The following is a 25,137-nucleotide window of genomic DNA, read 5'->3' on the forward strand; positions in this document are numbered from 1 at the left end:
AGTTTATTTTTAAACTTGGTAATAAAATATGTATGGACACATACAGCAAGGTAACAAAGAGCAGAGAAACAGATTTATCCATAATGGATATCTGATATATAACAGAGATGGCATTTCAGGTAAGTAAGAAGATAACAGACATTACAATGAATAATTCTTAGACAAGTAGATAGTCATACAGTGAAATTGAAGCCTTTCCTCATTTCATACATAACTAGCAGGTCCAGGTAAATATCTAAATGCAAAAGGTGAAATAATAAAGATTTTATGAGTTAAAAAACATAGTTTCTTAGACAAGATGCAGAAGTACTATCCATTAAGAAAAATACTGATACTTTCAATTGCATTAATATTAAAAACTTTTGTTCATAAGACAATAAAAAAAGTTCAGATATGCAGAAGCCATTTGCAGCAAAAACAACTTGAAGAATATCCAGGATGTATAAAAAAATTTCTATGGATTAGTAAAAACGACACTATCCAATTTCTAATGAACAAATAATTTGTACACTCACTTGTATCAAAGCAGACTAATATAAATGAAAAGTAGAGTTTCATGTAATATCGGGGAAATACAAAAACTGTAATTAAATACCACTGCACACTCACTAGCTTGGCAAAGGGTTAAAAGTTTGATGCTATCAGATGTTGGCGAGGATGCTGAGAAAATTAACACACCAAATGTGGTTGGAAGAATGGAAAATGTTTGGCATTATCTTGTAAATGAAAAATATATAACCTATGACTCAGCCATTCCATTTCTAGGAATATACTCTACAGAAACTCTTACATATGTGTACCATGGTACTTGTACAGATATGTTAATAGAAGCATAATTCGTAGTAATTCTAAACTGGAAAAGTCCACTTAGAGGATAGATAAGTGGATTGCAGTATATGCCTACAACATTATACCATAACAGCAGTAAAGGTGAACTACACTGACATTCAACATTATGGATGGATCTCATTAACAAAATGTCAAGTAAAAGAAGACCTTAACATATATATTTGATTCTACTTTTATAAAACTGAAAAAATAAAAACCTAAAGTATATTAATTAGTGATACATATATAATTGATTATGTGATTTTTCTATATTGATATATTTTGCAGCACTTAAAATCAGTAACAATAAAAGTAATGATTGCAACGACTTTTAATAGGAAAAATGTATCAAATCATTATGCTGTGCACATTAAGCTTACACAATATTATGTATCAGTTATATTTCAATAAAGCTAAAAGAAACCCACTATAAGTAACAAAAGGCTAAGAACATTCATATGCCCACTTCAAAATAATAATGCATTTAATTAAAAAAAAGGAAGAAAAAGACTAACTAGTGTGGAAGATGGAGTCAAAGGAACCATTTTTTTAAGAAAATACATGACTATATTTATATTTGTTATCAGAAGGTGCAGTAAGGAAGTAATCATGTGATTCTTCAGAAAGCAAAAAGTAATAGAATCAGAAGGTAGACATAAGAGAAGGAAAGAATGGATGCAGATGAAAGCAATTTTGTAAATGACAGGCCACTCATCTGATGGCTCCATTTTCTCTGTAAGGTAGGAAATGAGATGGTGCTCCAAAAACTAGCCTTCTTGGCAAAAAGAAAGCTGACTGTACTTTTCCTCTTCCCTGCTCCAGCTTACTGGGTTGAAGCCTCTCATCACTGCAAAGCCAAGAGCAGCAGCTATGCAAATGATGCTCAGTGTAGATGCCAACGTGTCCACCAATGCCAATGTCATGGGCATCCAAGCTCTTGCCAAGAGCTCTGGAGCTGTCTCCTGTAGGTGTCAAAGCCTCATGCACCAAAGCTGCCAGAGACCGCTGAATTCAAATCCCACACGGATTTTAACTTCCCCCAGTGTTTTATTGAGCCCATCATATCCAATCCAGGAAAAGAAAGCTGGAGACTCCAAAGTTTTGACAATACTCAGTCATTTCTTTCTTCAGGATGCCTTTGTTACAGAAATCTCCAAGTGGTATTTGTCAAAATCTAATGGGTAGCTTCTGATCCAGTAGAATGTGAGGAGAAATGTGATTCTCCACTGTTAACAATCTCCCAGTTGACCTCGATGCTGATCCCCAAACCACACCATGACGAACAAAGTCCTAGGAATTTCATGTTAAGAGGCATTGGAGGCTCAACGTTATCTATCCACATAACATTTCAAACCATGCCTGAATTATAGGTAATACAGCTGAAGTTCACACTGGGATACTCTTCAAAACTATACCCATCTAAGTGAATGATTAGCATATCTGTCAGTCAAAACTAATTGAGCACCCTCTATGTGTCCCACTATGTGGGCTGCAGACAATTAGTAGGTATTGTCTCTGCCTTTCTTGAATTTATTTTTGACTCAGTGAGAGGCAGCAAGATACTGCAAGTATCAAGAACACCAGGGACACTCGGGCTAAAAATAGAGTATGCAACTACACACAGCCCTGTGGAACTGTACTTGAGTTCTGGGTTTCCACTTGCTGACATGTTATCAAATTTTCTGGCATACCTTGATCAAATTTCCTAGACTAGAATCACAGTCTTCCTGTATGTATTTGTTTCCCCTATGGGTCTTTAGCTAAAGGAAAATTATCCAGTTAATTAGGCATGGGAACATAAAGTGGCCATGCCTTCTTTCTCTTAAGAGTAAAAACAAGGCCCTTCTAGGCTGAGAAGATGAACAGCTGGTGGTAATTCAATTTGAGATTTGTTCTACCTCATTTTGGCAAAGCAAAAGGTGTTCACCAAGAATATGGAAAATTTAATGAAAATAGAGTTACTTAGAAAAGTTTTATCTACAGATCTAGAGAAAGAATCCTACAGGGATGTGATGTGATAAGCAGTGGGTGTTGTATGCAACAATGAATTATCAAACTCTACATCTGAAACTAATGATGTACTATATGCTGACTAATTAAATTTAAGTAATAAAAAGAATCCTATAGATATTCAAGGATCAACAGAAAGACCATGACAGAAGCAAATTTTAGCTAAATTCAGACTTCCCTTTCACAACATGAAAACAAAACAGTGTAGAATTTTAGGTAAAAGCTCTTACCTAAAAATATCTGTATTTATTTGAGTTGTCATTTGTGTAGAAATGCTACAAATTTTTATTTTCAGATATATAAGGAATCAAAAATTCTAATACTTAAGTATCCTTTCTGAGAAATTACTGAAAGACATACACCAGCTGGCAGAAGCATTATTCAAAATTGACATTCAAGAATAAAGAAGTTGTGTTTTTTTTATTGTGATTTTAAAAAGATGAACTATGAGCACTAAAACGAGTTAACTGCTGAATTTATAAGGTTAAAAAGAAACCACCAGAATGAAAATATAAATAATCCAGATCTAAATTCCAACTTATTTAAACAAAGCTAAGAAATACACGATGAGGACAGAAAAAGTTTAAAAATGTTAACATCATTCATTTAATAAATACATTTTGAAGATCTACTAAATGCCAGATATTTTGTTAGATGCTCCTCTTACAAACTGTGGTTTATCTTTAAGCTTCAAATATTAGAGAAATTTAAGTGGCAGTATTTTTTTTTCTGGTAGACTGTTGTTTATAAGTCTGTTCTGCAGATTAAATACTTTAGTCAGTTTTTATCCAAAATAAGGTCTCCTTTTTTTTAAAATTCAAACAGCATAGAGAGATTTTAATCAAAAATATCTCATCACCTCAACTCACCCTCATTTCAGTACCGAGAAGCACTTCATTTTAATGATTTCAGTTTTGTTTTCCTAAATTTTAGTTACATATTTTCTATGTAAATGTCAATGTCTTCGATTAAATGTTTTAATGCTTCATTTTTCAATATTTGATAGCATTTGTTTATGCTGTAGACGAGAAAAATGTAGCTCGTTCACAGGATTTTCTAAAATCTGTCTGTCCCCTTTTTTCTTTCAGGCTTTAAGCTTTCTTCAGTTCCCTTCCATCTTTGGGATCTGCACTCACAGGGGAGGAGGTGAGTGGACTGGCATCCAGCACTTGGCTGTGGGTCACCAGAAGTTTCACAGTGAGATGGTGGGAAGTGGGTCGTTTGGTCACTGGAGAACTATGTCCTGGGGAAGTGCCAGGGTTGCCTCCACACTCTAAATATCAGGTACAAATGAGGGATGCCAATTTTTAAATTATGTATATTGACCTTTGAGTCCCATGTTGTCAAACCACTTGACAACACTCACTTCTCTTTACCTCCGGAGTCTCAGACCTCGTCCTTTCTTGGAAATCTGCCAGGAAGACAGACACTTTCCTCTGAGGCAAACTCCTACATGTTTTCCAACGTCATCTTTCTCCACTTCATCAGCAGAGAACACTTTTTCTGTCTTCTAGCAATTATATTAAGTTCTCGTATAAGCAGATGGACCTCTTTGATCTTCTGGCTTTATGCCTTTTTATTATTTACTCTAATTCTAACGGGAGTAGCAGAAAGAAGGGAAGAAAAGTATGTACTTTTAATACACTATCTTAAACCAGAAGCCTGTTTTTTAAATAAAAAACTTATAAATAAAATATAAATTAAGATGATTTTTTTAAAGATTTGTATTTATTTATTTGACAGAGAGAGAGACACACAGTGAGAGAGGGAATACAAGCAGGGGGAGTAGGAGAGGGAGAAGCAGACTCCCCACTGAGCAGGGAGCCTGGTGTAGGCCTCCATCCCAGGACCCTAGAATCATGACCTGAGTCAAAGGCAGATGCTTCATGACTGAGCCACCAAGGTGCCCCTAAATTAAGATATTTTTAAAAAGATTTTATTTATCTATTTGTCAGAGAGAGAGAGAACACAAGCAGGGGGAGCAGCAGGTGGGGACGGGGGGAGAAGCAGACTCCCCACTGAGCAGGGAGCCCGATGTGGGGCTGGATACCAGGACCCTCGGATTATGACCTGAGCTGAAGGCAGACCTTAACCGACTGAGCCACCCAGGCACCCAAGATGATGTTTTGTTTTTTTAAATATTTAGAGGAAAAGAAAGCACAGAAATATTGTCCATACAGAAAAAAAAAAATCGACCACAGAAGGACTGCTTTTTCTTACCACTTTGCAGGTATACATACATAGAAAGGGTAGATTTATCAGACTGGTAGATTTATCAGACATCTACCCTTTATAAAGGGTAGATTTATCAGACATTCTCCACAGAAACCCCATAGTGATATTTGCCTTCTCACACAAACTTTTTTTTTTCTATCTGTGGAGCAAATGGGTGAAATTATCAAAGGTTTTTGTTGTGTGTGCTTTTTGTACCTTTTTACAGTTTTTGTTGTGTGTGCTTTTTGTACCTTTTTACAGTTTTCATACTCCACACAATGAACACAGGCATGTCTTTAATTTTAAGAGAAAGAATACATTTTATTTTTAAATTGCAGGAATTGAAATAGAATGAAAACACATAAAAGTACATGCTGCTTATACAATGTTTTTATGTAAGTAATGCTTTGCATAATTGTTGCTATTCTACTGAAAAAAAAAAAAAGACCTCAACAAAAATAAGTTTTAAAAAAGTCCCATGGTTACCTGACTTATACTTTTTATCCCTTTCTGGTATGTTTCTAATACTGTGACCACTTTCAGGTTTGATCATTGGATTGGGAGATTAATTTTTAGAAAACTACAATATTAGCAGCAGTACAGATAACATTTATGTAAGCTACATTAAAGAAAACAGAAAAGCATTTTCTAAAAATTCAGAAAGGCTGTCAAGAGAAACTGTGAAAACAGAAGAAAGAAGAGAAAATTGGTAGTAATTAAAAAAAAAAAAAAGCTGAACAAGCAAACCAATGGCCAGTTTCCCCAACTTTTGTTATCCAAATAAACCCATTTTTTAAAATATGACTCACAAAATCAAGCTACATTCTGATCATTTGCTCTAGTTTTTGTTGTTTATCTTCAGACTCTAAAAACTCCTTTATGGATCCTACCTTTAGCATCATGGTTCATTCATAAAATAAAATGCTTGTGAGGTCCCCAGAGATATGACAAAAAGAGAATCCCATTGAAATGAGGAAGATAAGAGAACAAAGGAAGGAGAAATACAAGTTAATGTTTTAATAAATGATCCTGGCACACTTTTATTTAGCTCAATCTGTTTTATAGACACTTCATAAAAATTATCATACAAAATTTGCATTTCCAGGAAGATGGAATAGGCATACTTCTATCTAGTCTACCCACCAAATATAAGTATAACCCTAGGTATTTTATATAAAACAGAAGACATTGAGAGAATAAGGCAGACCACCTGAGGATTTTGAGATCTACAGAACATCACACTGGTGAAATCTCTAGGTTTTCCTCCAGTATCCTCTAGCCCACATGAGGTCAGCAACCCAAAAACACCAACATACTCAGATGAAAAAAGCACCAACAAACAAAAGTCCCTTGCCAAGTCCCAAATGAAAGTGAGAGTGAAAGTGTGGCCAAGCAAGACAGTCAAACTTCAAGCAATAGTTACTCTCTCCCAGCCAAATCCCTTAGAGAAAACCATGGTGTCACCCACATGTACCAACAATGACTGAATAGGGAGACTAGACTTCCACCCTCATTAGGTAGTAACACAACACTCCAATACCCACGAGGGTGACAGCAGGAAAGCCATCAGGACTCTGAACTTTTATCTCCACCAGCTTGTATTAAGTCACCCCCACTAGGATATCCGTACAGACCTTATAAGGGGCCTAAACTTCATCTCCACCTGGCAATAATGAGATAGTTTCATCAGAGGCCTACTGGAAAATCAGGTTCCTCACCATCACCCAGCAGTAACAAGGCCACCACACTGACAACAGAGCAGAGACTATAGAGAGACCCAGAACTTCTAGTCTTAACTAGTGGTGGGAAGGAGTTCACCCCATCAAGTGTAAACAGAAACAAATAGGGAAGTGTACTTCTACCTGACATGGCAGTAACCAGGCAGCACCACTCCCTTTTCCCTACAGTATAGATAAAGAAAGCCTGCTAAACCCAAAAGCTTAAATAAAACCCAGCCTTAAAACAAAATATGAAAATGTTCAAATTGCAATCAATAATCACTCATCACACCACTAACTTAGGTAGCTCTCAAAAGGAATGACCAAAGATAATAGGTAATATTGAGATGACAGAGATCTTAAGACAAAACTCTCAAATCAGCCATGATAAAAAATGCTTCAACGAACTATTATATACATGCTTCAAACAAACAAACCAAAAGATACAAAACCTCAGCAAAGATATAGAAAGTCACCACAAAGAAAGGATATAAAGATGACCTAAATAGAAATTCTGGATTTGAAAAAAAAACACAGTAACTGAGGAGAAAACCTGTATGATCTTGGATATGGTGATAACTTTTTAGATACAAAGCCAAAGGTATATCCTGTGAAGGAAATAATTGATAAGTTCGATTTCATTAAAATTTAAAACTTAGACTCTGTGAAAGGCAATGTCAAGAGAATCAAAAGACAAGTCATAGAGTATGAGAAATATTTGCAAAAACATACCTAATAGAGGGCTATCATCCAAAAAATACAAAGATCTCTTAAAACTCAGTAAGAAAATGAACTCTATCAAAAAATGAACTATCAATCCCAGAAAAGACATGAAAGAAACTTAAATTCAAATTACCAAGTGAAAAGCCGAACTGAAAAGCCTACATCCTGTATGACTTCAGTTTTAGGACATTCTGTAAAAGGCAAAACTATATAAAAGTGTGGTTTAGCCAAAGGTTGGGAGAAAACAATGAACAGGCAGAGCATAGAGGATTTTGTAGGGCCATGAACTTTTCAGTACAAACTGCAATGTGGATACTTTTCATAATACATGTGTCCATACCATAAAATGTACAACTCCAAGGGTCATCTTAAGGTAAACTATGTATACAGGTGCTAAAAATGTGTTAATGTAGGTCCATCCACTTTCACAAATGTACCAGTCTGTTGTGAGATGCTCATAGTGAGGAGGTTGTACATGTTTGAGGACATGGGATCTATATTCTCCACTCAATTTTTCTGTGAACCTTAAACTGCTCTAGAAATCAAAGTTTACTAGTTTAATAAGTTTACAAAGTTTACTAATAAAAATAAATCTGTATTTATACATAAACACATAGGTATAAACAGCTTATAAACATAAACAGACCTTATGTAACCCTTTAAATTGTAAAATTAAACAAAATTTTAATAAAAAAATACCAAGGGCGGGAAAGCTTTTTATTCCTCCTTCAAATGTTTATTTAAATTTTGGTTAGTTAATATATAATATAGTATTTGTTGCAGGAGTAGAATTTGGTGATTCATCACTTATATACATAACACCCAGTGCTCATCATAACAAGTGTCTTTCTTAATACTCACCACCCACCTAGCCCATTGCCCAACCATTCCTCAGTTTGTTCTCTATTGTTAAGAGTCTCTTATGGTTTGCTTCCTTCTTTTTTTTTTTCCCTTCCCATATGTTCATCTGTTTTGTTGCTTAAATTGCACATATGGGTGAAATCATATGGCATTTGTCTTTCTCTGACTGACTTATTTGGCTTAGCATAATATGCTCCAGCCCCATCCACATCATTGCCAATGGCAAGATTTTATTCTTTTTCATGGCTAGTAATGTTCCATTGTATATATGTGCTACATCTTCTTTATCCATTCATTAACTGATGAATGTAGCTATAAAATAGCAACAGGAGATCCCTGTGGTGATGAAAATGTTCTCTATTTCGACTGTATCCATGTCAACATCCTGGTGGGTAACACTGTACTATTAGCTGACAAACAGTAAAGCTGGTACGGCATCCAGATACAGTGGTTCTCAGGGATCAGATTGTATCTCCCAATTTATTTTGCTTCCTTAAAGGTAAAAGCATTTGACATGGCTTTAAAATTTGGGTAGTGCTTAGCTTAGAAAAGTCAAGTGGAAGGAGCCTCCCCAAAAGAGAAAAGAGCATCAATACAGCAGACCTATTTGAGGAATAAGTAGACTAATTTTGTGAGAGCCGAGTTAGGGAAAGCTGGGTTGGAAATACCTCAGGCACAGGGAGACATCGCCGTGAGGAGTCTGCAGATGTTGGGCTAATGAGTTAGCCTTCTATGAGGAACCGGGAACTTAAAGTTTTGGGGCAAGACATGACTTGATAATTGCCCTCTCCAACCTCTCATAATGCTGCCAAAGTAATATCTCTAAAATACAAATGTGATTCCATTGCTCCCCTACATAGGTACCTCATAAACTATAAAACAAAATCCAGACTCTATCAGAGCTCATGAGGCCATGGGTCATCTAGTACCTCTGGGCCCTGTCTCCACTGTTCTGGAACACATACTCTGGTCTCCCGCTCTTCCTTTGGATAGGACTGGCCTCCACCTGTAGTATTCCACTTAGCCCGGGAGCGTGACCAAATCTAAAAGGCAGAGAGTAGATTGATGAAGGTAAAGTCTCCTTTCTCTTTACCTCCTGTTCTCTGAAGAGGAAGCTTTGTTATTCTTGACAGCTTTCCGCATGAAAGGTAAGTTGCTGCCCTCTGCCGAAGGGTTAGAATGTCTTTTCTCTTCCCTGGGTTCCCTCTCTCAATCTCTCCTGTGTCTGTCTCCTTCCCTCTCTTTCTCCTTGCCCCGCACTCTGTCCTTCTTTGTTCCTCTCTCCCATCATCAGGCTTATTGCCCCTTTTCCTTAGCAAATGCCTCTTTTCCCTTAGCCTACTATAATTTGGTCAATATTTTCCATGTTATGGCTTTCTCTCCCCAGCTTCCTACCACATTCTGAAAGCTTAGAAGACCACCCAGTCCGCCTGCCAAAATAAAGGACCAATCCAATTTCCTAAGTGTGGATTCATCAACACCTATAATCCAACGTTCTCTACTCTTTATTCTTTCCTTTGAGGTGATTTTAGTTGTGCGTATAAACTAAGATTTGACCATGTTTTCCTTCATTTGCTGGTATGGCACCTGGTCAGAAATGTTTACATTATAATTATTTGCACTTATTTCAAATAGGATCCTTTTCCTACCTGTATATTTACACCCACATTCAGGCTTCCTCTCTTGAAGAGATTTTATGGTTTTGTACTCAAGTATACATCCATAAGTTTAGTGACTGTCAAACCTGTCCTCCACCAGCTTGATTACCAATGCTTATTGATATACAAACTACATAAAATTACTGTCCTCCTAGTTTCAGCAAGAAAAATACTGCCATTCAGCATACAGTTTTGAGCCCTCATACAACTATTTCTAGTGAACTCTAAGCTACTAGCATGCATTGGGGGACACTGAGAAACGTGCCACTTTTTGAAAACGTTGACAATGATAAAATGTTGGTAATGACAGCATCGAAGTCAGTGCCTCTTCTCAGGAGTCATGAGTTGCAGGTCACTGGGAACTCAGAACCAGAAAGAGCTGCTTTTTCCTGACTGTGTTCAGTTTTCATTTTAATGGGCACCATAATTTTTGCAACAGATTGTGTTTCCCCTTTGTTGTGGATGCTGGTTAATTTACAGCCAAATTTGAAGCTCATCTCCAGCAGCTGAATAGTGTCTTATGATATCCATTATGTGTTATCAAACCTTCTCTCTCTATATCCTATTTTTTCCGATTTCATTGTCCCTTTGCTGTCCTTTCCTCACCTTTATTTTTTTTTTAAATCTATCCCATTATATTCATGCAGATAGAAGGATAGAGATGAGCCGTTTCCAATCACTTTCTTAAAATGGTATGGAGGCATAAATAAATCAATAATGTTTTTCATAACATCACTAACACTCCAATAATACGCTTTCTCTCGTGCTAGCCTTAGGGCTTATAATTGAGGCTCTGAAAAATCACTCAGATCTCCATCCACTCCATCCTCAGGTTCTTCCAGGTAAAATACAACCTTTTGAGGTACCTGGGTGGTTCAATGGGTTAAGCCTCTGCCTTCAGCTCAGGTCCTGGAATCCAGCCCCCACATCAGGCTCTCTGCTCGGCAGGAAGCCTGCTTCCCTTCCTTTCTCTCTGGCCTCTCTGCCTACTTGTGATGTCAGTCAAATAAATAAATAAATAAAGTCATTATAAATAAATAAATAATAAAATAAAATAAAATACAGCCTTTGCCTCCAAAGCCCTTATGCCCCAACTTAGAGGTGGCGGTGGGGGTGGGGGAGGTTTGCAGTCATTAAGGACCTCGTAACGAGCTTAAGGCTACACAATAATTTAAATCACATATTAACAGTACAATGGTAGGATCTATGGCTGGTAGAGAAGATAGCATCAGTGTATAAAGCTAGAAAAAGAGTTTCATGGAGATGAAACAAAATGAATTTTGTAGAATGGCTGGAATTTACATCCCACAATTATTTTCCTATTGTCTGTTTTATTTTGTTTTTGATTGAACTCCACTTCTAATACAAAACCCTTCAATTTGGGGGGTAGGGGAGTTACAAGAGATAAGAAATTCTGTACCAGACAACAAAGCCTCACCAAACCACCATGCAAATCATCAGAAAAAGACCAGAAGCAATAAGGCTTTGAGCACTTCCCTTACGTACAAAGCCTTATTCCAGAGTCATCTGAGAATGAAGGACAGAAATTGACTTCTTAGATAAAAATCTCCTCTTACTGGCTCCCTATAGTTGCTTCTCAGTCCTTGCTGGCTGAGATGAAGAGGACTCTGTCTTGGGGAAGGGTGTTGTCCACAATGTAATGTTGTGTCAGGAGGAATGAGGGTGACTGTGGGGATGAAGTCTGTGGGAGGGGGAGGAATCAGAGGGCATTGAGACTTGAGTCTGAAATGCTGGCTGGGAGAAGAGCTTGGGTAAGCTTGGATGGAATAGGAACGTCAGAAGCAGCAAAGGTCTACCACCATGTGCTGTCGATGCTAATAGCAAGTGACATCAAGTCTGGGAAAAACTGTGCAGGGTTTCTAAGGTCAGCCCTTTGTTCACTCTCCCTGCATGGATGACAGAGGCTCTCGGTGCACTTGACAGCCACTTCGGCCAGGAATTCTCCCACGGTGCAACCCGTCACTGGCATATCGAGACCACCTGCCCCTCCTGGAAAGGTACTGTTCTAGGGAACAGAGACGTCTGACCCCATGTGGCAGCCATTAGTTAACAAAGGAGCCTGGCTGCCTAGAGGTGCTGCTGTCTGCTTTCCCCTCTGGGCCACATGCATTCCTTCCACACCGACAGCAGGCAGTTGTTCTGGGCTAAAATGCCTGAGAGCAGCATCAAGCGAGATGCAACTCCAGATACAGAGCCTCTGGGACGAGAGTCTGGGCCGCAGGCTTAACCAAGGCTAGAACAAACTCAAGGCCTCCAGCATTAAAATTCAGCAGCTACAGAAAAAAAAAATAAATAAATAAATAAAAAGAAGAAGAAGAAGAAAAGAAAAGAAAGATACATCCATATAAATAACCATGCTCAAGCTATTAAACATGCTCTTTAGATTAATGCTGCCCAAATTAATGCTAACCAAATCAAAAAAGCATCATGTGGCTCCACAGGAAGGCGTCCTGCTGCGAAGAAATCACACTGAAACAACAGAAGAGCCTGGCAGAGGACCAACCTCTGTTCAGTCCAGGGGTCTGTTCTCCTGTGACTGGGGGAGGGTGGCAGTTGCCATCCCCGCTGAGGCAAAAGGTGGTCCCCTGCTGCTGCGGCTCCCCTTCCTCCCACCCCGTGTCCTTCCCTCACCAGGGGAGAGACATGGCCAGCCATTCAGGGTAGCCCGGGTTAAATCCCCTTATGCAGGAAGCTGAGCCAATTGTTAACATAGCTTCTAGGGATAATGTGGGGCTGGAGCTTGCTGGGAGAGCCAAATGCAACCGTGGCCACCCTGAAAAATACAGGGACCCTGGGCAGATTTAGCATTAAATAGTCTGTCAAGCCACTATTATTTAAATATTTATCCAACATGTATTTAGTGAAAGGGGTGGGGGTGGGGCTTCTATGATACAAATTACATCATTAATTTAAATTCAGAATACAAATTAGATTGTACCCAGAGAATTTTTCAGAACACGAGAAACAAACAAACAAAAAGTCCTCCTTTATTTCATTTCTACCTAAAAACATTTGGCAAAACCTTTCCTGCTTGTCTGTAGATTTTCTTTTAAAAATCCCCCAATAATGAAAGTACTCATGGCTGGAAATTATAAAGTAAATCACCTAGCCCTAGTCAATGAGGTCAACTACCTTTAATAGTCTCTAACCACAAGAAGACTGTAGGCGACAGGCTACAGATTACTTGCACTTCAGAATTTGAACAACACAATAGGACATCAAGACCAAATGCCATTGAGGGTGGGTGATTAAAGCAAATATTCGTGTAGAGTCAGGGCTGCGGTCAGAACCATGCAAACCAAGTTACTTGCAAGTTAAGTTCATTTGTAAAATGAAAAATGTGATCTTGAGAAGGCTGTTCTGTAGACAAAAAATGAAGAAAATGAAGCAGATATGCAGAGAAAGCCTCCGATGGGAGCTCCTAGAAGCCCAGGAAAGATGGGAGGATGAGGCATGGTTCCAGACCGGCCATTTCCTATACCTCTCCAGCTTCTTCTAATCTGGAAACAATCACATCCTTCCCCACGGACTAGTTTGAGCAGGCTTCAATTACTTATACCCAGTGGAGAGCCTTAAAACCAGTTAGGGGAGGGGTGGAGGGTTTGGGGGTTGGGGAGGAGGGAGGTTCTCAGAGGGGGGATGATGGAATCAGTTCAAGGAAAAAGGTAGTCAGATGGGTCTCTTAGGTCTTTGGAATAAAGCCAGGTGTTAACACAGAGACAAATACATTTGAACACCCTATAAGCATTGGTTGGTTGCACACAATGTGAGCAATGATGCCAAAGGACTGGTATTCTACGTAACAGCAATCAGTAACACAAAAAACAAAATCTGAGAATCGACGGGAAGACTTGGGTCTTCCCATGGACATGGGTCTACAGGAATATACCATGACTACAGAAGAAGCCCCACTGGATGGTATGCCGAGGCTCAACACAATTTATGAGGTTCCAGAGGAGTGCCCTCAGAGGATGGATGGGGAAGGCAGTTCAATTTTGGCAGCGTGCTCACTCTTTCTTGACTGGATGTTACATTCAGGTATTAAGGGAAAGACGGAAAAATTACTCAGAAACTATTAAGTCCCAAGCTACTGTCCTGTATCAAAACCCCATAAATGTCAGCCTTAAATCCTCTTTCTTCTGGGGCACTGATTACACTGTCCTCAGGGCATTAATGTCCAAGTCTATAAGGAAACAGGACAACCACAGTCATTGGTAAATACGTAAATTAAATACATTCAGTGTCATCAGGGGGAAAGTGCTCTCAGTGGAAAGTCAACAGAGGCATGTTGAAGTCATAACCAGGGTTCAGAAATTCTTCCTGGGAGAGGAGGGACAGCTTTATATTCCCTTCTGAGTTCAGAAAGCCCCAGTATTCAGTCAAAAGAGCAAGGTATATATAAAAGTATACATAGAGCCTCACTTAGACATTAGAAATAGGTTTGCTGATATTTTGTCATGCTCAGCCTCTTACCCAAAACACAAAACTTTGGTAGTTGTTCAACATGAGAAAAATAGTTGTGGTGTATTATCAAATCCTGTGAGAGACCGAAGCTTCAGATGAATCAATAATACAAGATGACTTCTGTCTTAGTGAATTAGGCCCAAGAGCTAGAAATCTTTCTGAAAGTCAAGACAAAGATTTCACTGTACCAAGACTGAGGGAGTTTTTACCAAATCCGGCCCTATTAAGAAAAAAGCCCTAGTGATGGAAAAAGTGTTTTCTGTGTCCTATATCAGTTTTCCTCTTGATCCAACTAAGTAATTCCTGGGGCAGGCAGAGGGGTAGGGAACGAGATTGTTAAGCTTTGCACATAAAAGCTATACCTTCAGAAACCGAAAACTTCATTTTCAGTGCAGTACTTTATAAACTAAATAGCCCCCAACTCCAACCTTTATCAAGCAGTCTGCCTTTAATATTCAGAAACCAAAATTACTTTCTACTTTAATCGATGAAAAAGCAAGCTTTCACATATAAATGGATTGTTTCCAGAATTCTTTATAAACCACTGAAAATGGATGTGTATAATGGAAGTCCACTTGGTTCTCCATAAAGCTAATTCTGGCTGGCTAATTCCCTTCAGGCAACAGCAAGCATTGTTCTCCTCAGCTCCTGTATAATTAATACTAAGATACAAATATATTCCTATCTATTTCAGGGGGAGTAGAAGTGAGAAAAAGAGAAGGGGAGAAGATACTGGTGTCAAATGAATTCTTTAATACATTTCCCAACTAGAGGGAAAGATAAATTAAATGTGCAATAAAAATTTAATAGCAAACAGTGATTGCACTATAGGAACCCTGATAGAAATAAGCATAATGGCATAATAAATTTTCTTGTGTGAGGAATGATTATTTGGAGCTTTAAGCTTTGACAATTCTGGTAAATCTTATCCGTTTGTTAGCAATTAATAATATTAAATTGCTTCCCATCTCCCTAGATAAACATCAGCAATCTTTCAAATCATTGTTGAAGAAATGCATATAATGTAGTGCACACTGCTATAAGATTGTCAAATTTCTATGAGATGTTTAATAGCACTGTTCCAAGGAGAAATAAGAGCGATTTAATCTTTACTGCTGATATAAATACATCAACAAATATTTGTTAAACCCCACTTTGCACTTAGCAGAGACAGCTAGCTGCCCATCAAAATCCATTCTTGCCTCATCTTGACAAGAGTTCCGGCTTGTCTGGGAAGTGGCTGGTCAAGAAAGGACTACATTCCCCGGTCCCCGAGGAGGCTGATGTGGCCACGTGACTCATCTCTCCAATAACACTGACTGGAAGTTATGTTTGGGTGCCAGGTTTTAAGAATGGGATGTGGCTCCTCTAAACTCTTTCAGCTTCTGCAAGCTTGATGCAGGAAGCAATCAAACCCCAGGGAAGGGAGGAACAAAACATTGAAAGTTCTGGTGCTGAATTCACTTGTTCATGAACAGCCACACCGGGCTTGGTTAAATGGATAAGATATAAGACATAAGATGCAGTATGTTTAAGCCATTATAGATCTGCGGGTCTGTTTGCTACAGCATTTTGACCCAGCCTGACTAATACAATAACATTCTCGTAGACTTTGTGAGACCCATAAAGACGTGAAAAAACTTGTGCTTTTAAAAAAGGTAACATTCCTCTGCTTAGGGAGACAAAACATACAAAGTAAAATTATACAATGATATGTAACCGTATCTTATTTTAAGAGTGGCTAGAGGACAGTATAATAGTAAACTAACAAATAATTGGCATTGGCAATAAATGTCAAGCATTCAAAAGAGAAAAAATATTTATTTAAAATGTGTATTTAAAATATATCCATGCAGAAATAATAGGTTCTTCTGGTGAGAGTTACATATCAAAATCTAGTGCTGGTAATGAAATCATTTATAATGGAGTTTATTCCTTTGGAAAATTCCTCAATAGGGCATATAAACCTAAAGTTCCAAATATCAGCAACCCTTTTTTTGATATGTTGTAGTTCTTTTTCCCTGGTTCTAGGATCTCTGATTCACCTGCAGTTTTAAGCTTAATTTTTCTGGCAATGACTACCTTTGACCTGGCTAGTCCACTTACACTCTTAAGTCGTCTTCTTAAAACAACACATTATCATCAATCTTTTCCCATAATGTAAAAGTTATCCTAGCATTACTCAGGAAATCTACCAATTTTAGCTGAAAGTGATGCAGACCAAATACCAGCCCAACTAGAAGAGTTTCAGAAATAAGATGTATTCATATTATTTTTTGACTATATATTGTATCGCTATTTGTTAGACACCGGGATGTAAAAATGATCAAAACAATACAGCACATTCTCTTTGGCACATATATTCTAATGAAGCTCCCTCTAAGGGATGAGGACATCACATGTTATACAGAAAGAACTGGATATATTAAGCCTGTAAGCCTAGAGATGACGTGATGGTAAAAAGATAACGGTCTTCAAAGACTTAAAGGCTTTTCCTATGGAATATGGATTAGACTTAGCTAATGGCTTATGGCTTCCGTCCACTGATACATACCAAGCAATTAGAACTAACTCCTGGCACATGTAGGAATTCAAAAGGTATATTTTGAGTGAATAAATGAATGAATGAATGTCAGTCTGGGAACTTAGTTACAATCCTGCTCATTAGCAACACTGAGCAATGGTGGTTAACTATGTCATTTATTTGCTGGGAGACTTTGGGGGGAAAAAACCAGTTAGCCTCTCTGAGAACCAAGTCTGCTTGGGGAGAGCTCTAGGAAGCTTGATATATTGGGGCCCAATATAAGGAAGCATTGCTGAAGATCAATCAACACAAATGGTCTCACTTTCCAAAGGCAATTATTTACTGGAGGTTCTCATGCACAGTAGACTCGGACGATGGACATTTTCTTTGGGAAACATTCAGACATTGGAGACTGGGACACTGGGAAGGGCTCAAGCTATTATCAGCTTTTCAGAGGAAACCTGGGGTGGAAACGGGCAGAATAGCCCTAGGACAATTAGGAGAGGAAATAGGAAAAAGAGCTAGATGGGGAACCAGTACTCCATCAGTAGTCCACAGGGTGGAATTAAAGCACTAGATAAGGCTAACGAACTTAATTTAGTGGGCGGGATCTCACCGAAGCTTTGTCCTGTGGAGTGGGCCACCCAGGAAAGAAAGACAGGAGCTTGGGACACACACATACAAGGACTCATTCCTGAGCATCCAGGTCTGTTTGCCCATGAAAACCCAGTTTGTTTGTTTCAACCACTCGACCCTGAGCCTGGGGCTTGACGGACTTCTGTGCCTTCTTAGACAAAGGTAGTAAGGAGTGAAGGGTGTTCTTACATGCTTATTAACTCTGTGACTCTGGGAAGGTTACTCTGACCTTCAGCTCATCAGTAAATGAGAATCACAACATGAAGCTGGTAAGGTGGCCAGGAGAAGTAACCACAAGGGTTGGTTCTGAGCACAGAGCTTACTTCCTGACCTATGCTAGGTGCCTGTCTCATCAATGTGTTCCCCCCCTTTTTCCTTCCAGTCCTGAAATTATATAATTCTGTCCCCCAGACAAACTTCAGAATCTTTTCCTTTTCATTTCCTGTTGGGAAACTTTAATTGATCCTCTGAGAAAAATCAAATGGCATTTATAGTTCCACAGAACTGGAATGTGTCATTAGCTCAAATGCATCTCCCTAAACTATAATAAAGACATTTCCTTCAATATCACAGTCCTCCATTTGGGCAATTTTGAGATCCATCTATTTTTTCTTCCCCCTTCCTGCTGGTGGTACCCTGAATTAAATTAAGAATGTAATTCTTAAATTAATATATAAGTTAAGGTGTAATGCATTCTGGAAGTTCCCTGACACTTGGAGGCTCTTCTCTAAACTGCATTTAAACCCACAGAGTCAGCGTAGCATCCTAGAAAGGAGATTTTTACATCCATTTCAAGATATGGCAGAAAACCTAAGACTCCCATTTTTCATCTAGAAATTTTTCATCTAGAGATTTTTTCATCTAGAAAAATCTCTCATTACTGAAGCACATTTGCCTCCTGATTAGTAGGAGTCACTAGACTTGCATCAAATAAAAGTATGTTGGCATTACAACGATCAAAGCAGAATCAACTCTGCTCTTTAGTCTTCAAGCTCCTTTCAAACCAAACAAAAAAATGGGCCCAAATATGTATGTCCCAAACAATACACTCCCATGGGAATGGGAGTAAAAGACCCTATTCCATTTACAAAGCAACTTTCCCTATATTTAGATCACTCAATTTATAGGATTCCAAAAACTCAAGACGATCTGATAGCTCTCCTCCCTAGCACAATTTGGTTTTTCAAAGAAATTTCTTCTTAAAAATTCTAACCCAACTCTCAGAAATAAGTGCTTTAGTTGGGATATTTCCAGCCTCATTAATGTTTCTTTCTTTTTATACTTGCAAACTGTCTGATCCACTTTGTGTGGTTTTTCTTTTCAAGGGGTCTGTCTAGGCTGCATGCAACAAAACAAAACAAAAGAATCAAGCAATCACACTGTTGTCCAATATTCAAAAAATGGTCATTAATGCTTAGAATAATATTTTCAGGACACTTAAAATTCAAAATTATTTCAAAATCCTTCTAGGACTATTAGACCTTATTTTATGTTAATCTATATGGTCTGACTTGATTTCATAACAAACCTCTGGTATGTGGGTAAGTCATTTGTCCTCAATACACTTCAATATAATTTTTTTTTTCCTACCTAATAGCCAGCCACATAAGGTGAGGGCAGGATCAGGGTGAGAAAATATGAAAAGTCTTGTAAAATATTCTGAAATAAATACATCAGAGGGAGAAATGGGTCTTAAGAGCAATATTGAGGTAAAGAGATGATCAGCAGTAACAAAAGAAAAAAGAAAAAAGTTATTTCTTTACATTAGTGCCTAGAAGCAACTAAAGTGCTAAGCACCACAGAGCTTTACTGTTTTTTTATTTGTTTTCAAGTGGATAACCCTTATTTCTGAATTTATGTTTGGGTTGTAATGAGTGGTAAATGGTTAGTTTAGGCCTTCAGGCAATTTCCCGCATGAAAATGAGAGTCATTTCTAAGGTCCGACCAAAATGCAGTCCTTCATTTCCTAATAACTAATTTGACAGAAATCTAACATATGAAAATTTGAAAAGGCAGATTTTTTGCATAGAATCTCTCAATTTCAATTCAAGGAGCAACTCTTTTTTCTTTCTGGTTGCAACTGTACCTCAAAACTCTTCATGCTGTGTTGAAGTCTTGGTAGAAAGAGAATGTGAAGATCTCAAGGCACACTGGGGCGCTTCCTGGCGGGGCCCTTGAAGCACAATTAACCAAGGAAGCAGGGAAGGGAGGCACCAGCTTGAAAAAGGAAGTCCTGTTGAGCTCTGTCGCTGAGAGCAGGCAGTGGCAGAGAGGCGTGCCACACTTCAGGTCCTGACAGATGGAGAAATGCAAGCTCAGAGATTTGAGGACAACAGAGTTTAAACATAACGGAGGCAAGAGTTGAACCCAGGTCATCTTGACCCAAATTGCAAGCTCCCTTCCTGACATCACAATATCTCTGTATTTTGTAACTCTGATTGCCTGGTATAAAGCATTGTGAAGGTCATCTAAACCATTCACACCACATTAAAAGAAAAGGGCTTCCCGGCGAGGCTTAGAATCCCAAACAGATGTCCACAAAATATAGATGAACAAACCAAATGCTGATCAAGAAAGTGAGTATCAAGAGGATAGAAGAAAAATAGAGAGTAAACAGATTTGGGGGCTGAAGGACTGGCTTCAGAAAAGGCTGCTACTGGGCACCAGTAGACATCCTAAGACCCTGACTTAATTTTTTAGAGACTTGCAGAAGTAGGTAGATGTGACTTGTCCAAATAGCTACCATTATTGTTAACTGTACTCCCTCCTATCCTGCCTGGTCTGACCAGAGCATATGAGTACATGGTTGCCACCACAGGACCATGCGACATGATTGATGGAAAGACACCAACCGGCACAGTTAAAGGATACAAAAGTAGGTTATGAACTCACCCATGACAACTGACAGAGATAGCTGCATTGACAGAGGACTATACGTCATGCTCCCAGACAGAAGGGGAAGCTCTGCAAATCTCCCATGTAAGCGCAGGTACAGCCCTACATACAATGTCAACATTGTACCAAGTACAAGAAGTTCACATTTTCCACTCCCATGGCATTGGTGTAGAGAGCGATGGGGAGAGGGAGATTTTGTATACTCCCCCATCCAACTCCCATATCCCTCTTTCCATATTCCTCATCTGGAGATTCTTGCTCAGTCTGCCTATTCACCATATGCATGGAATTGCTACTAAACCATCCCAGTAGGTCCTTGGGTGAATCCTCCAAAGTCTTTATCAACATACAGCTTGTCATAAGAGGTCCAAGAATCAGGCTTGTTTTAGGTCCATTCTTTTTTTTTTTTTTTTTTAAAGATTTTGTTTACTTACTTGACAGAGAGACACAGAGAGAGAGGGAACACAAGCACAGGGAGTGGGAGAGGGAGAAGCAGGCTTCCCACAGAGCAGGGAGCCCGATGTGAGGCTCAATCCCAGGACCTCAGGATCATGACCTGAGCCAAAGGCAGACACTTAATGACTGAGCCACCTGGGCCACTTCGGTCCATTCTTACAGAGGATGTAATGTATGTATATATGTTAAAAAGCTGAAGTTGGGGTTTCCAATCCTGGCTAGTCTGGAAATGGTGACTTCTGGGAAACATTCTGTTTGAAGATATCATTAGAAGTCTCATCCAATCTTCACTGTGATTGCTTTCAGGCCTTAGCTGATTTCTAATGTCCCCAGCTGATCTAAGTTAAGCTGGAAAGTAAAGGCCTAATTACAGCAACTACTTTTGACTATTATAAATGATGTAGCAGCTGCCAGAGATGATAGGACCCTAGCCATGGCTCCTACTCTACTCAGGTTATGAGGAACCTTATTTAACACTTAAACTCTGTAGGCTGATGAAAGAAAACATGATTCTGAATTCAGCCATGCTTTCAAATATGCTTTTTGAGCTAAAAAGCATTCATGTACCTTGTAATATTATATGTTCATACATCTGTTTATTAAATCTAAGTGTATTAAATCTACAGTAAAGCTATACACACACACGTGTGTGTGTGTGTGTGTGTGTGTGTGTGTGTGTGTGTGTATTTCTGGGGTCTGTGACTAAAGCTTAGGAAGCATTATACTTCATTATGAGTAAAAGGGAGCGTGGGTGGCTCAGTCCATTAAATGTTGTCTCACCCTTAATTTTGGCTCAGGTCATGATCCCAGGGTCCTGGGAGTCCCGCATCAGGCTCTCTGCTCAGCGGGGAGCCTGCTTCCTCCTCTCTCTCTCTGCCTGCCTCTCTGCCTACTTGTGATCTCTCTCTGTCAAATAAATAAATAAATTCTTTAAAAAAAAATAGTAAGTATGAAGACCCAGGTTCTAGTTCCTGCACCAATACTATTAGCAGAGAAGTAAGTTTACATCTCCAGAGTGATTTACCTGTGTTCATCTACAAATAAAATAAGGTAGTTAGACTATGTTAATGTTTATCCAAGCTTTTTCCTGAAGTTTCTAACTGGCCCCACCTGGGGTGCTTATTGAAAAGCAGAACTTTATGAATGCAACCCAGACTTCAGTTTGGAATCTTTGGGGAAGAGAACCAGAATACTTCACCTATAGCAGATTTCCCCACGGGGACACTGAAACATAGTAATATTTGAGAACCACTTGTTTCAGGTAGTTGGCAATTCCTTCTATCTTGGATATCATTCAAAAACAAGGACAGAGCAACCAATCTCCATGCATCTCAACTGACTGCACAAACAAGGTAAATTCAGCAATTTGGCCAGAATGGGTTAGGTCACCTCCATCGTATTTGGTATCAAGTAATTAGGTTATAAAACAGACAAAAGAGTACATACCATATGATTACATTTACATGAAGTTCTAAAGCAGGCAGAACTCATCAATGGTGGGGAAAAAAAGAGAACACTGTTGAGGGGGAGGGAGAGGGGGAAATTGAAGGAGCACAAGGGTACTTTCTGAGTGATAATACTTTATATTTTGATGGGGGGGCTGCATTATACAGAAACATGCGTTTCAGAAACTCATTGAATAATGCTGCTAACATGAATGCATTTCAGTTTGTGTAAATTTTCCCTCAAAGAATAAATAGTAAATTTGTGTCACCAAAAAAAAAAAAAAGAGAGAGAGAGAAAGATAAGATATTGGTGAAGGCACTCAATATTTTCAGTCCAGAAGACTGGAATTGAAATCCTGCCTCAGTTATGTTCCAACTTTCTTCCTTCCTCAAACCCTGAGCTTCCATTTCTCTACCTCTCAAGTAGGTATGACCATAACAATGCCTATTATCTTAAGCAGTAGGATTACAAACATTTCTAAAAAGAGATCAGAGGTAAGGGTAGGAGATGCAAGGTCAGGGATTGGAAAGGGGATTGATCTGGAAACTTCATTTGCCTGGCAAAATCCATCTGAGGTGGCTTTGGCAAAAATGGGGGGAAGGGACAGATGGAGATTACTACTGCTTCTCATATGATTATTATGAAGATTAATAATAAAATATGGATTTTACATAGCAGAGTGCCCGACATAAAAAAAAATCAATGCACAACTGTTCTCATTATTAAGTTGAATAATATGAAATTGCTGCTATTCTACTCTTTTTGACTTTCAAAAATGGCAATTCCATTCAGTTCCAACGTGATGTAATTTAATATTGAAATCCCAGTATGACACAATCAGGCAATTTCTCCCAAATTATTCAAATCCTTTTTAAGTAAGAAAAAGTGAAAGCGATATTACTGACAATATAATGATTTTTTTTCCTTTCATACCTATTTTTTTCTTTTAATGAAAATTCAAAAGGCTTCACCTCAAGTCACACTACAGTCATTTTTCTGAGTAATGGTATGATAAAAAGTGAGGCAGCAGGTGGGAGTTTTGATAGAAAACACCCAGGAGGAAGTCAGATGAGGGATTTTTATGCCTTGTTCTAAACTATTATTATAACAGGCTGTCCTTCTTGTAGAGCACACCCTGTTTCAGTGACTTTAATTATGACCCAAAACTCTCCTGATCAGATGTTAATGTGGCTCATAGACTCCACTCGGTGCTTAAAAAGTCACAGAATCTCTGCCTGGTGGTAATGGATGGCTCTGTATTTTCTTCCCTTAGAGGCCATCTTATAAACAAGAACTAGTCATATGGGGCGTAAAAATAATTAATGGACTTGACTGAGCTATTAATACTATGTTACTAACCAGATGAGATATCAATCTGTTTTAATTTGCTAATTTTACATTCATGTTTTACCTAAGAGCAGAAATGATGAGTAAATCATTTTGACTCTCATATGTTTATATTTTAAATTTTTAAGCCTTGAAGGTGTATATGTCTTGATTGAAATTTATTTTTTTTAAATTAAAATTAAAAATAAATAAATAAAAAATTTATTTTTTCTCTGAGTTCTCATAGAATACCTGGAAAACTTTCTCAATGGAATAATATAAAGCTAACATTTCCTAAGTGTTTCCCACTCTGAAGTCCAACGTCTCCCCCAGCAAATATAACATGTGTGGCTACCTGAGGCCACATCCCCGGGCTATCATAGAAGAACAGAACCAACGCAGAGAACTAGAAGGCTAAATGCTCTATCGGAACCCCAGAACCCAGGTTTGGCTAAGTGCATCCACAACAATTACCACTGGTCAATAATTAAGTCAAGAATTCTATCTCTTGGGTGACAGACAAAAGCACTGAAGAAAAGTATTCTTTCAAAAGTAGAAAGAAAAGAAAAGTATTCTTTTAAAAGTAGATTTAGTGAGGGTTTTCTTGTGTCTTTCATGACCATTTAGTTGTTTCTGTTTAGTTGGAAGATGGGGGAGGAGAGAGTTGATTTTGCCTTTTTTTTTTTTTTTTTTTAACCTGCATTTGTCTGGACCTCTATCCCTGACTTGATCTGGGGTCGGACCTGGGGAACCCCTCTGAGATTCTATTTCCGGGTCTCAGTGAATAATGTTAAGTCAGGAAAGAACGTTGAGCTTAGAACTAAGAAAATGGACTGGAGCTCTTCAATTTCCTTTGATCTGATTCAGCTCAACATATGTAAGCAACAGCATGAGGGGAACATGAACAAAATATGAATAAAAAAACACCTCCATTCAGGTTCTGTTTCCACTTCTGGCAGGAGAAAGACCATACCATACAAAAGCGAGAGAAGCGCAGTCCCCCTGCCCGCCGCCCCCCCCCCAGGTTCGACATCCAGCAGCAACTGTACAGACACTGACGTGGAAATCCTGGCACCCTGGGAGACCGCGGTCTCCTAGAGAGCACTGGGCTGGGGTTCATCATTGATAAAATGGGAGGATGCCAGAGTCTAGAGCGCAAGTAAACCACACCCAGAGGGCCAATTTCAGCCACACACGCATTTGGATTGTTTGGGGTTTTTTTTGTTGTTTCAGCTCTGCTGAAGTGTTATTGAACAATAAAATCTTATTTCAAGTGTGCCATGTCATTTTTTTTTTTTTTTTTAGAAATCACAAGTAGGCAGAGGGGCAGGCAGAGAGGGGGAGGCAGGCTCCCTGC

General features: G+C 38.7%; 2 long non-coding RNA genes across 5 annotated transcripts in view; one reads left to right on the plus strand and one right to left on the minus strand.

Annotated features, from left to right (window-relative positions):
* LOC309844214 overlaps positions 1–19,989 on the minus strand; it is a 67,714-nt gene extending 47,725 nt beyond the window's left edge. For both annotated transcript variants that reach the window (XR_014300548.1, XR_014300549.1), the window contains exon 1: positions 19,744–19,989. This is a non-coding gene — a long non-coding RNA (uncharacterized lncRNA). The remainder of the gene's footprint in view (positions 1–19,743) is intronic.
* Positions 19,990–20,162: 173 nt separating this feature from the next.
* Positions 20,163–24,762, plus strand: LOC309843864. Of its 3 annotated transcripts, none has more exons than XR_014300383.1 (4): positions 20,163–20,233; positions 22,270–22,360; positions 24,028–24,225; positions 24,740–24,762. It is a non-coding gene; the product is annotated as an uncharacterized lncRNA (long non-coding RNA). The 3 variants fall into 3 exon arrangements; XR_014300384.1 differs by lacking the exon at positions 20,163–20,233 and adding an exon at positions 20,482–20,636 and having other exon boundaries at positions 24,019–24,225; XR_014300385.1 differs by lacking the exon at positions 20,163–20,233 and adding an exon at positions 20,482–20,636.
* The last annotated feature ends 375 nt before the right edge of the window (positions 24,763–25,137 follow it).

Source organism: Mustela nivalis (assembly GCF_964662115.1).
Source record: "Mustela nivalis genome assembly, chromosome: 11".
NCBI lineage: Eukaryota > Metazoa > Chordata > Mammalia > Carnivora > Mustelidae > Mustela > Mustela nivalis.